General features: G+C 48.8%; 1 long non-coding RNA gene across 1 annotated transcript; it reads right to left on the reverse strand.

The window, feature by feature from the left end:
* Nucleotides 1-3,039: 3,039 nt before the first annotated feature.
* On the reverse strand, nucleotides 3,040-9,863 carry LOC127478955 (uncharacterized). Its single transcript, XR_007907421.1, has 4 exons — nucleotides 9,718-9,863; nucleotides 8,753-8,955; nucleotides 5,367-5,510; nucleotides 3,040-3,977 (listed from the first exon to the last, which is right to left on the reverse strand). It is a non-coding gene; the product is annotated as an uncharacterized LOC127478955 (long non-coding RNA).
* Between the last annotated feature and the right edge of the window lie 3,045 nt (nucleotides 9,864-12,908).

A 12,908-nucleotide genomic window follows, 5' to 3' on the forward strand; every position in this document is an offset into this window, starting at 1 on the left:
TCACATCCAGCATGTCTGATGAAATAGAGCTTGAAGGGTGGTCCTGGGAGGTTCCTGCCCCACTCTGCAGGGCTTAAAGGGGGGGATCCCAAACCCTGAGTGCTTATTCTGGCTGGTGAGCAAGCAAGGAATAGAATCATGGAATATTCTGAGCTGGAAGGACCCACAGGGATCGTTGTTCCAGCTCCTGGATGCACAGACACCCCAACAATCCCACCTCAGGGCATTGTCCAAACCCTCCTGGAGCTCTGGCAGCCTTGGGGCTGTGCCCACTGCCCTGGGGAGCCTGGGCAGTGCCCAACCACCCTCTGGGGGAAGAACCTTTCCCTGAGATCCAACCTGAGCCTGCCCTGACACAGCTCCAGCCATTCTCTGGGGTCCTGTCCCTGCTCACAGAGAGCAGAGGTTGGAGCTGCAGCCCTCCATGAGCTCTGCCCTCCGTCTCCTCTTCTAGAGGGTGAGCAAACCAAGTGACTTCAGCCACTCTTTGTATGGCTTTCCCTCTAGATCCTTCATCATCCTTGTAGTTCTCCTTTGGAATAGGTGGCTCATTGGGAGACTGGGGATTTTCCAAAGTTTTGGTCTGTCACTAGTGGGAATGCTGTATGTGCCACCTGGAACTCTAGTAAACTCCTCAGGTAGATGAGTGAGCAAATGTGGCTGATGGTGATACCTACAGGTTTTGTCAGCCCTCCACAAGTTTATCTTCCCCAATTTCACAATTTGGCCTTGTGAACATGGTGTCACCTGGTTGGTGGTGTGGAGGACCTGGAGCTTTATTCCCAAACCAGGCACTGGCCTGCAAAGTGGCCTCAGCCAAGTCACTTCACTGCTTTGTGCTTCATTGCTCCGGCTGCAGAATGGGGCTGATAACCAGCCTGGCCGATGACAAGTGTGAAAGGAGAGATAAACCTTCTCCTTTGATGTTTGTCAGGGTGCTGACCTAGATCTGCACAGTCAAACTGCATGTAAGCTGCAGAAGTGTAGCTCCACAGGACAGCATCTGTGCAGATTCAGGCTGGCTGGCAAGTCACTGCCATCCACGAGGGTTGCAAGCATCAGTGTAAGGCAAACAGACTGGCTGATGCTCCCTATTTAAAAGGGAAGATGTGTGGTTTGTCAGGCTCGAATCCCCTGGCAGGATAAAAGGAAATTTGTAAGGTTCAAATCTGTCAGTGGCAGTGTGTGGTTGGAGTGACGTTCATCGCAGGGTTGTAGTGGATATGTAATATGTGGATAGGGATATGTAATATTTGGATAGGGATATGTGATATACGTCTTGTGTCCAATACACTTCCAAGTCCTGTGTCTTTAAATCCTGTAAGGTCCTGTGTTCCTGTGGAGCAGCTGGATTCCTGCCCTGGCTCAGCTCAGAACAAGTTATGTCTGCGTTGGGGTGTTACAGACTTTTCACTCCTTTGACTGCTTCTCTGGGCTTTTCCCCTTCTCTGTCCCATATTAAGAGGACTCCTCCCTTGCCCCCTACATAGGGACAGGGGGCTTTATAAGGGTCTCTCATGTGGATCCTGTGGCTCCAAGGGTACTGGCAGCAGTGCTGCTGTGTCTGTGCTGTGCTGTCCAGTCCTCTCATTGCTGACATCCAGCTTCTCCGGGAGCGGGATGAAATCCAAGTGGCAGGGCAGGCACCTCTGAGGAGATAGCTCCTAACTGTTCCCACAGAGCTTGAAGAAAAAGATTTGACGGATTTACAGAGGAAAATGGCTGAGAAGGGATTGATAAACACACAGAGAGATCTAACTAGTGTGTCCCATCACTCTGAATAGCCGATCATAGCGAAAGTGCTGCGGGGCAGTGTCGGGAAGGATTTGTTGATGTGAACTCGTGTCTCCCTGAGAGAATCATGCTGTTTCGGGGAAGGGACCATCCAGGGAAGGTTGTCGTGAAGAAAAATGCAACAACAGCGGGGTGGGCATGTGTGTCAGGAGGAGCTGGCGGGATGCTCACCAGTGCTTTCTGAAGGCAGGGCTGTGAGGATGCCAACCAGGACTTGATAGCTGAGCTTCCTCACAGCAACACCGAGGAAAACCTCACTCCCTCAGTGCAGGCATGTGCCACAGTAAGCCCTCAATGCCAGCTGGGAGCCCAGGCATGAGGAATTCTGCACTGCAGTGGGGAATCTCCTGTAGACCCTGTGCTTAGGGCAGCCCTAAGGCAGCTCTCTGCACAGCAGGCAGCAGTGTGAGCAGGCTTAACTTCACATTCCTGGTGCACTCTACTTCCTACAGTCCCTTCAGTGGCAGGAAAGGAGAGAAAACATGGTTTCTTCAGTGACCTCTTCAAAGGTCAGCCTGCTGTTGGAAGTAGGAAGAAAAGTTTGGCCAGCTCTTGCTTGAAGATCTCGGGGTAACATCCATTGCTGGGTATTAATAATTTAAGGAGGACCCTGTGTCACAAACACCCGGTGTTTGGACACTCGATGGGCTCAATGAGAGCTCAGTTTGTAGTCAGTGTGAGCATCTGAGTGGGAGGTGTATGGGATGTACCCTGCCAAAGTGCCCAAATGTGCAGTAAATATTCCCTAAAATTCTGCTTTGGCTTGTTGCAGTTCACATAAACCATTGGATGCAGCACTAGGGAAGGGGGTTTTTTGCTAGAGGAGAATTTTGGCCAAAATGATTTTGTGAAGTCTTGCCTTATGTGGAAAACACCACTGCTACGGGAATTGTGTCATTTTTTAATACTGAGTTTCGTTTCACCTGGATTGAGATATTTTCTTGGACTGAAAATATATTTTCCCAGCAGGGTGCAATCTTTAAAGGGATGTTTCAAAGATTTTATTAGCAGATATCATATGTTTATTGATCCTTTAAAATATTTTACCTTTTGCATTCAACTATTCTGCATGAAAGGCATCGTCAGAGTTAATAATTTCTGGTTGTTAGCAAGGGAAAGGATCCAAAGTTGCCGTGTTGGTGGAAGCACCCAGAAAATATTTATACCCTGCTTTGAATCTCAAAACCAGGAAATTCAAAGTGCAAGAGAAAATAAGAGATACCAAGGCTCTGAAACTTTCAGATGTGTGAATAATTTATTGTTTGCTTTACTGGGAGAGAGGCATCCAGCTCTTGGAAAGCTGAGTTTAGCTGAACACAGGACTGCCAGGGATACTTGTGTGCCTCAAAGAAATGTCCTAATTGTCTAACAAACTCCAAAACAGGATGGCAGGTGGGGTGGCCACTGCCTCCCTTCCCCTGGGAAGGCTGAGGTGAGCCAGCCCTTTGTAAGGGTGTTTTCCAGAGCTGTTGTAAACAAGATGTGTGTGTGTGTCTCTTACACTTCAAGGCTGCATGAGCTGAGCTGAGCCACAGCAGCTCTGTGAAGGCTGGGTATGCACACACAAGGGCCTGAGTTGATTTATCTTGATGTTTGGTTGAATTCTTCGCATTTTGGGTCCCTTCTGTAACCTTTTCACCTCGTTCTTTTTTGAGGTGGCTGCCTGGCTGTTACAATTTATCATGAACGCATCTCACTTCACTTCTGGCTCCTCTGACGGAAGGAACAGCCGGTCTCCGGGAGGTCAAAGACATTATTTTCCCCTCATCTTTCTCAGTTTCCAGCACATATTTGTCACTTTGAAAAAGCATGAACTCCGGATTTGATGCACTTTAATTGATTTCACCCTCAACAAGTCCAACTGTCCATCAACCTTTCCTTTTTCTTTCCTCCATTTCTTTCCTCTGTCCCTTTACTTTGGGAGTGATGTTTTCCCCCGCCTGCATGTCGGAGCTGTTGCAAAGCCCATGACCCTATCAAGGCTTAGTGTCACTAGCCATTTCTCTCATTTTCCTTGTCCTCCAAGTTGAACTTTGGATGCTCAGTGAGAATGAATCCGCCTTGTAGGAGGACTGGTCTTGTGGTATCTCAGTGTTGTGCTCCTTGTCAAAGTAAAAGGGATGGCTGATAGCAAAACATGGTTGATGGTCCACTTATTTTGAGACAGCTGTGTAGAATTAGACCTGCAAGAGAATTAATAATTAGTTCTTGATATTCAGGCATTGGTATTTAAAATAATTTGCAGTAGGGCGGCAGAGATGCTGTTTCTTCTTTCCTCCTGGAAGGATGTGCATTCCCAGTGATGTAGATACATCCAGTGTTGTGTGGTTGTGAGTTCAGTGTGGAAAATGGCATTGGCACCTCATAAAATGAGGTCATAGAATCATAGAATATCCTGAGGTGGAAGGAACCTGCAAGGTTATGAGGTTCAATTCCTGGCTCTGCACAGGACCATCCCAAAAATCATATGAGATGCCATCACACTCTGGCTTATTTGGTGAATTCTTCTGGCATAAGTGGAGTTAGGGAGTAAATTGGGTATGTGGGTGGATAACAACTTGCCCTTTTCACAGGAATCCTTTAAGTGTGTCCTGGAAGCTGGTTACAGTGGAGGCTGAGAGGTTAATAATATTTCATTACATCCTGGTTGTTATCAGGACCTGGGTTGGAAAAGATGCTTCTATTTACAGCAGAGCAGGGAGTTTTCAAGCTCTATGTGCTGTTCTGTGGTGTTCAGCAGGACTCAGCAGAGAGAAGGGTGTTCTTTGGGCTGATGTGCTCTTCCAAGAGCTCCAGCACTCGGAGTGAGCAGAACCGGCTCACGATGCTTTATGTGAGTGTTTTCAAGGTGTAGCCCGGGGTAACTAAGAAAGGCAAAGCTCCTGCCGGCGTGTGCTCGGTGTGTTTGGGAGCGCAGCGAGCCGGGCGAGTGGGAACTGCTGTCCATGGTCCTGCGTGTCGGGGCCGCAGCGCTGGGGCTCGAACAGGGGGTGGTTCGGGCTGGGGGCTTGGAGAAGGTGCAGATCCCTCCCTCCCTCCCTCTCTTCCTGTGCCAAACGGTGTCAGCCAGGTCAGTGTTTGCCAGCGTGTGTGACGAGGGAACTGAGCGTTCTTTGAGGGGCTATAAAGGGCTTCCACCAGTACTCGTGGACCTCATGCTGATCCTTTGCTTTCTTTAAACTTGCAGAGGGTGGGTTTAGGTTAAATATTAGGATGAAATTGTTCCCTGTGAAGGTGGTGAGGCCCTGGCACAGGTTGCCCAGAGAAGCTGTGGTTGCCCCTGGATCCCTGGAAGTGTCCAAGGCCAGGCTGGATGGGGCTTGGAGCAGCCTGGGCTGGTGGGAGGTGTCCCTGCCCATGGTAGGGGAACACAGGGCTCAGAATAAAATGTTATTAATATGACATTAGGATGTTTCAAAGGACATGCAACGATTTAATTTCTTTTTCTAAGTGGGTACTATCCATTCCAGATAAGTTCAGTGCTATGTATGTGTGGGGGGGGAAATTTGGTAAGCTCTGAAAGGAGTCCATTAACTGCTCCAGGCACTGCACTGAACAGGAAGAAAGATTACCTGGTGAAGAGGTGAACTGATGGCTTACTGCCTTCTGAAGAGTCTTTTCCATGGCCTTTGTCTCCAGCTTAGAGCTGGAGATGCTGATGTGACAGGTTTCACACATGTTGGGAAATCAGAGTTGGAGGATTTGTCTGACAGTCTCTATTTAAAAAGAAAAAAAAATACTTTATATCTCTGCAAGAGCTCCTCTAGGAGTGGTTCTACTGAAGAAGAAATTGGAGACCTTACTCCTCACTTATAAAGTAATCAATTTAACTGATTAGAAAGGTTCATGGAGGAAATCGAGATGTTTTCAGGTCACTGGACTACAGCATTCTCATCTCTCCTCTACCAGACACTGGCTGAGTACAGAACTGGGCTCAGAAAGTGGGGAGAGCTGACCCCATGGCAGGCTTTTCACACTTCATTTGGGGCAACATCAGCAAGGTTTTAGTGTGGGAGTTTTTCTGTGCTGGGTAGATGGGTTCTCTTGGGGAGGGGCAGGGAAGGACTATCATTTACTGGAAACAAGAATTCAGAATTGTGTAGAATCGCACCAGTGATCAAGGTTTCCACTTGTTTCTTCAATGCAGGCTGCCCAGGGAGGTGGTGGAGTCACCATCTCTGAAGGGATTTAAAAGATGTGTGGATGTGGCACTTGGGGACATGGGTTAGTGGTGGCAGTGCTGGGGGATGGTTGGACTCGATCTTAGAGGGCTTTTCCAACCCAAACAATTCTGTATTCTGTCAGGAATTATACAAACTGAGGAAACTACTGTGTTAAGGTAACTTGGCATGGCAGTACTGGAGCTGGCAATACCACAGACCCAGTCTTCCCATCCCTGGGATGTAAGTTAGGAAAGCAGGAAACACCAGCACTCCATCAGGACTGCTTACAGAAGCTTTCAAACAGTCCCAGCATTATGGGAATATTCAGATAATGGTGGAATCATTTTAAGATGTGGGCTCAGGTTTGATGCTTTAGATGAAGATCATCCTTAAAACTCAGTCCAGTCAGTGTTCAGAGCATCCAGCCCTAAGAATCCCTTTGATCTCTAAGAACCCTTTGCTGGAGGCCTGAGATTTTAAGCAGCTTCTAAGCAGATTTTAAGCTCCCTTCCACTGTATCCCACGGGCCTGAAGCAGCACTTGCTCCTGAGCAGCTCCACATCCTGAGCAGACACACCTTCCTCTCCCCAGCCCAAATCCAGGAGATAATGGGATGTGAATTCACCCAGGAGTGGCTCCAGGGGAGGCTGCACAAGCCATGGTCTGGCAAAGCTGTGGAAGTATTTCAGAACACCTATTTTAATAGATAGTCAAATGAGGAGAGGGAGACAGAGCTCCTGCAAAGGCAGTGCAGAGCAATTGCATTAGGCTGTTGATAATTTCAGTCCCAATTCCCCTCTGAAATCTTCTCTTGGGAGTCTTAGTTCTTAAGTTAAATGACTAATCAGAGCTCCTTCACACCACAGATCAGCCCAGCAAGGCAAACTTCTAAGAGCTAATGCTGCTTACTTGCTCCCAGAGGAAGCTGAAGGTCTCAGGAGCTTGCAGAGGAAATTTCCTCCTGGAAATCTGTGTCTGCTACCAGGACATTGGAGAATTTAGGTGGGAGGGAAGCAAAGCAAAATCCTCCCTCACCAGACAGGCCCTCTCTCAAGCCAGTTTCTTTGCCTTGTTCTTCCTCTGCTTCAACATCTTGTTTAGTGGGAGAAAAAATGTGAAACTAAGTGCCCCAAGCTGAGAGATGTTGGTCACCCAGCAGGACCCTGACCTTCCTTGTAGGTGGCAAATTGGATGGCATGTAGGCTGAGGAGGGAGGGAGGGGGATGGCTTGCAGGGGGGTTAAAGTTACAAAGCCAACATCTGTTACTGAGGGCATGTACGGGCTGCAGTGCTCTGCCATTCCCTTTGGGAAGGCACGAGGGAATGGCCCTGGGGTCACCAGAGGACAAAGGCAGGAATGGGCACAGTGGGTGGCTCTGAGTGGACACAGAACGGGTATAAATACACAAAATAGATCCTGAGGGGTTGGTTGCAGAGGGGTGGAAGGTGGAGAATGAGTCTTAAGAAGAAGGAAGGATGTGTTCATCTGCGAGGTACAAAAATCTGGGTCTGGTTTTCTTATCTCAGGGCCCCCACAGGAATTACTCATCTCTGAGTAATGGAGGGCAGCAAAGCTGTTTTTCATCTCTTCCAGTTACCAGAAGTCCCTCCTCTGATCATCTCCTACATTCATATCCTCTTCTGTCTGTCTCTGACTTGGATCTTCCTTGTTATTTAGCACCGTGAGCCACTGCAAAAAAATATCAGGTAGGACTGGCAGTCTGGAGTCATCTGGAGAGATGTTGTTGTGCCCCAGCTTCCGTGGAGGAACAAGAGAGCCTGGGCAAGGCATCTCTCCTGCATTCAGCTGTGAGATTTTGCCCCAAATGCCTTCTGTCATCTCAGCAGACCCCGTCCTTTTTGCTTTAATTGATTCTGCCTGGCTTTAGTCTGATGTGAGAACGGACCTCCCACCACGAGCACTCGGGCTGTGCACGGGGAGCTGGAGCTTGGGTGTGGCTGAGGGAGGAGCAGGGTGGTTTTGTTGTAACAGGGAGGCAAGGATGTGTTGGGAAAGACACTGTAAACCCACTAACAATGGAAGTGAGGCCTTACACTCCCATACTGGGTTTGTGGGAAGTGCCTGTATAACAACTGGAAAGCAAAATGCTGGAATAATAATTTTTCATTATAGCTGTGTGTAGGGTTTCCTGAAGCCATCCACAGCCCTGTTGGGTTGGCTCCATGCAGGAGTGCGGTGGGAGACAGTCCAGGAGACCTGGCCATTCCCTTGGGATCCAGGGTGGGGAAAGGAGAAGGGAATGGCTTTGGCTTTGCTCACCTAACTGTGTGATGGCAGAGATGAGAATAAATAGGGAAGTCGAAAAGGAAACCTCCATTGTGAGTCTGGTCAGACAAAGTCTAAACAGTTGTTGAGTTTGTTTTATCAAATCAAAATATTTTGGTTCAGTGGTGTGTTGGATTGGGTCAGTGTGTCTGGGCTGACACAGTGTTGGAGAAACACTCAGATTGAGGGGGTTGTATCCCTGTCCCTGGGGGATCAGGAACTCTGCTGTCTCCCCCAAGCCACAGGAGAGGGGAGCAAGGGGAGGCTGGATGACAGCAGTCCCCTTCCCATGGCTTGGGTTTAGAGTTTTCAGGTATTTTAAGGCCTCTTCAAAGCTGCTCTGCGGCCCTGCTCGGTCTGATTAAGTGTTCTGCTGCTTGGACCACAAAGAAGGGTTTTAAGTGGAATGGTAACATTTTTGAGGGAAAATAGATGAATAAGTATTCAGAGTTAATTATCTGCAAAACCCTGAAATGGCATGAGTAATAAAATATGGATAGGTACACACTTATTCTTATGATGCCATTAGTGGTCTGTGCTTCCGTGGCAGATGGTGGTGTGCTGTTAAATGTTGCCATGCATAAGAGTAAGAAGATACTCCAAAATGCAAAATTATTGCCTGCCATCAGTGAAGGCTCAGGTCTTTGAGAGCATGATCTGGTTGAGGTGTTCTTCTAAAAGTATCTTGCCCAAAAACATGGTAGTGAGGACCTAAGAACAAAACAAGTTGAGGTTAGGCTGGAATAGATCCTGTGTAGCTCCCGACCTCTCCCACATCTCTCCCAGGCACAATTCCCAGTGAGACCTCATTGTTCTTCTAAAAACAACTTTGTTCCTATCTGGTAGTTTTGTTTAGGATTTCATAGAAGCCATAAAAAATAATACCATGTAGTTGCTTTTGTTGAAATTTTTCCTCCTTTCCTTCTTTGCCCCAGAAATTTTCTTTTTTTTTTTTTTTTACTTATTTTTCAGCCATTCCACCTGACCCTTCAATATTTCCATATTTCAAGGAGATTTAGCCAAATGGTGTGTTTCCATGGCTGATACGCAGCAATAATGCAGGGTTAATACCTAATTAGTTCCCAGGGACATTGAGCTTTTCACGGATATTCAGTAACAAAAGCGACAACAAACAAGCTGAATTCCTAGGTCTTAATTCATCGAGGAAATAGGAACCTAAAAATGCAGGAATTATTCAGCGCGGTATGAAAGCTCCGTTCTTTCCCTCACGAAGCCCAGAGGATGCTATAGTAGCTGACAGGGGAAATATAACCTCCTCCTCCTCCTTCCCTCCCTCCCTCCCTCCAGGGGGGCTGTATATGTGTCTGAGTTTGCAGCCCTGACATCTCCCAACAGGAAAATTCCCAGTTCTGCAGCTCGCTTTAAACAGCTCCTTGCAGATTCCCCTCCCTGCCTCAACCCCCAGTCAGGCTGACCCTGGTTGTTTTTTTTTTTCCTGACATCCAGCCATACCTGATCAGTCGTATCCTGAGCAGCTGGATGTGATCAGAGCTGGCCTTCCACCTCCCAGGATGGCGAGCATATGGGCCCGCGGGCTCCAGCCATTATGTTCCTGAGCACTGAGCTTGTCTGCCTGTGGCTACACAGGGGTTTCCCCCCCCCCCTCAAACAATTGCAAATAAACCTTTCTGATAAGTAACAGCAAAAACAAACAGGCCCTTTGGCTCTGCAGGCAGCAAGAAGGAGGGAGGAATGATAACCCAGCCCAATAACAAAATCTTTGCTGTGTTTAGGCAGCACAGGCAGAGTTGCCTCCAGGAGGGAGGAACTGTCTGCCCTCAGCCAGACAGAGCTTTTCTGGGAGCAGGAATGGCTCCTTTCAGGGTGATGAGCCCTCAGTGCTTTACAGTCAGGCCCTGGTGTGGGAGCTCCAGGGGATGGAGGAGGTTTGACCCTGAGAACAGCCCTGGAGATCACCCAGACCATCAAAGTGAGGCTTTGAGCTGACCAATGTGGGCAGTCTGGTATCAGCCTGGAAGTCACAGAGGTTTGAAGGCTGAGAATGGTTGTAGTGAGGGTACTCAGCCTTAGCCCCTGGCAGAAAGGGAAGAGCAGGAGGCTGGTGCAGTGCAAGAGTTCAGGGCAGTTGTGGAAGAGGCTGTGGTCAATCCCAAACAACCTCTTTGTGTCCTTTCCCATGGCCAGAAAGTGTCTTGGCTTCTGGAAGGGGTCACAGGAGGCCTCTGGCACTTTGCACTGTTTGCCAAGGGGAGCATAACCAAAGCAAATCCCCCTGTCTTGGGGGTTCACTGTGATGCTTGGAGAGCTGAAGAGGGGTCCCTGAGTGCCTTCCCCCACCTTAGTGTGTCCTGGGCTCTGATCACTGTGTAAAACTTGAGGCAACCAAGAGATTTTTGCTAAGAATGTGTGACAGAAATGGCAGGTCTTATCTTCCTCATATTTTCCTTTGCTCTGTGCCAAGGAAATAAGGCTTCAGCCTTCCCTGACAATCCTGACTTCACAAAACTACGTAGCTCAGCGGTCAGAGGTGCACACTAGGGCATCCAGATTGGACCTGGCATGGTCTTAAAATCATGGTCTAAGCCTAAAGATAGAAAAAAACCCCTCACTTTACCCTCTGAACCCCATCAATGCAACACACAGGCTGTTGCTGCCCTGTGTGTTGAACACTCCGGGGCCACAAGAAACCTGTAGCTGTGCAAAGTGGGGGGGAAAAGCTTGTTCTGAGGTGTTCAAGAAACGTGATGAAATCAAAAGCTGCCTGGTAATGCAACACCTTTTAGACCAGGAACCTGCATTCTGGGTAGATGTGTTGAGGGGTTGAGCCTCCCACGTGCTCTCCCAGCTGGTGGTAACCTCATTCCCTCAGTCAGTAAATGATGGACTTTTTCAACTTGGGAGCCAGACCCATGAGGAGCCTTAGAAACCTTTGCCTGGGCAGATATGGCCAAGGTTACCATCCTGGCACATCCCCACTGAACTCAGACACTTGTCTTGAAAGGCTGCCAGAGTCTGCAGCACGCTTGTGCTGAAAGGCTGGACCCACATGAAGGGGCCCTGTGGCCCTGTCACCTCCTCCTGCCCCTGGTGACAGGAGCCAGAGCACCGATGTCACCACGCAGTCACAACACGTGGCACCAGGTACAGGTCCTGTCCCTGCTGGTGTGTCTTCTCTGAGGTCTTCAGTGGGAGTTACTCCTACACACCAAAGGAGTTCTGTGTCCCTAAATGCTTGAACTTGGAGAGGAGCAGCAAATCCATCTGGGAAATTCATTCAGAGAGGGGAGAATGAGAGCCTAAGCCATGGGATCAGCACCAAGTGGGCCAAACATCGCTGTTGGTTACAGCCCAAGCAAACAGCATTAACTGTAGATTTATGCCAGCCTTTCTGAAAGTCACTCCTGGGGCAGAACCACTTCTGGCAGAGGATTAGTCTCTCTGGAAAACTCCCTCTTGTTCTTTGCCTGGTCCCTGACACTCGCACATGCACACAAACCAACCCCGGTGACCCCCTGACAACCCAGTCAGCTCACAGGGAAGGAAAGGATGTGAAATCCAAGCTGCCCCTCCAGCACAGCCCTGCATCTGCCACAGCCCTTTCGGAAGGCAGGACCAACCACCTGCTAGTTGTTTTGCTCAGAGAGAAAATGTCTATTGGACACATAGGAAACAACTAATCCGGTCCCCCGGGAGGGACTGGCCATTTGTCATTCCCACAGTCTCAGCACAGGTACTCAGCACCTCCCAGGGCTGGGGCACTGTGGCTTTTCTCTGGTTGTTTTTCCACTTGGCAGTAGTTTTGTGTTTGGGTTTATCTAACTGTAGCATTTCTCAGCATTTACACTTGGTCATCCACATCAGGACAGTGAAAAATACAATGTGCCATGTTCCCACACATGCACCTCTTCTTCTCAGCTTAAAAATTAATGGAGGAAGACATGACTGCATATGCTGGATGTATGTGTGCTTTCCATGTGCACACAAACTTTCTGATGAGGCATTTGTGCAATTTAAGATTTCCAGAAATGAGAATCTTCTCTAGTTCTCACTTGTGTCTCTCTGTGCCTAAAGAATGGTCAGTGGCATCCTCTCTCCACACTTCCATGATGTCATTGCACTCCATGTGGCACAGGAGTGTGATTTAATTTTTTTAGCCACATTTTCCAGTGGAAGTGCTACAGATGCTCCCCTGGAGTCTCAGCAGCAGAAGGGATACTTTAGTGGTCTGGAGCAGCAGGCTAGGAATGCCTCCATTCCTCAGGAACAGCAGGCTCAGCTCCACAGGCTGCTCAACCATTCCCCTTTCCGAGGGCAATAAATTGAATACCATTCCATTTACTGCCTGCCCACAAGTTTCAAGTGAAAGAGGTAGGAGGGGGAAAAAAGCCAACCCCGAGGCCAGTTAGTCCGTGGGTGCAAATCAGTGTGGCTGTGCTGGCTTACACCAGCTGTGGGGCTGGCCCCGAGGTTTTGTGTTCCCATTATCCTGGGGCTCATATTGCAGGAATGCAGGGTTGGCCAGATGTGCTGGCCACGGGATCCCCTCCCCTCCCTAAGTGACAGGGTACCAGCTGCCACTCCCTGCCCTCAGAGCAGCCTGCCTGCAGCGTGGAAGGTGCCGTGGGATCCTTGGGAATGGCCACCAGCACATCAACTCCGAGTAAGAGCAGTGGAGGAACTTT

Source organism: Manacus candei, unplaced genomic scaffold (assembly GCF_025592945.1).
Source record: "Manacus candei isolate 608988 ecotype Guabito, Panama unplaced genomic scaffold, ASM2559294v1 h1tg000064l, whole genome shotgun sequence".
NCBI classification, from domain to species: domain Eukaryota; kingdom Metazoa; phylum Chordata; class Aves; order Passeriformes; family Pipridae; genus Manacus; species Manacus candei.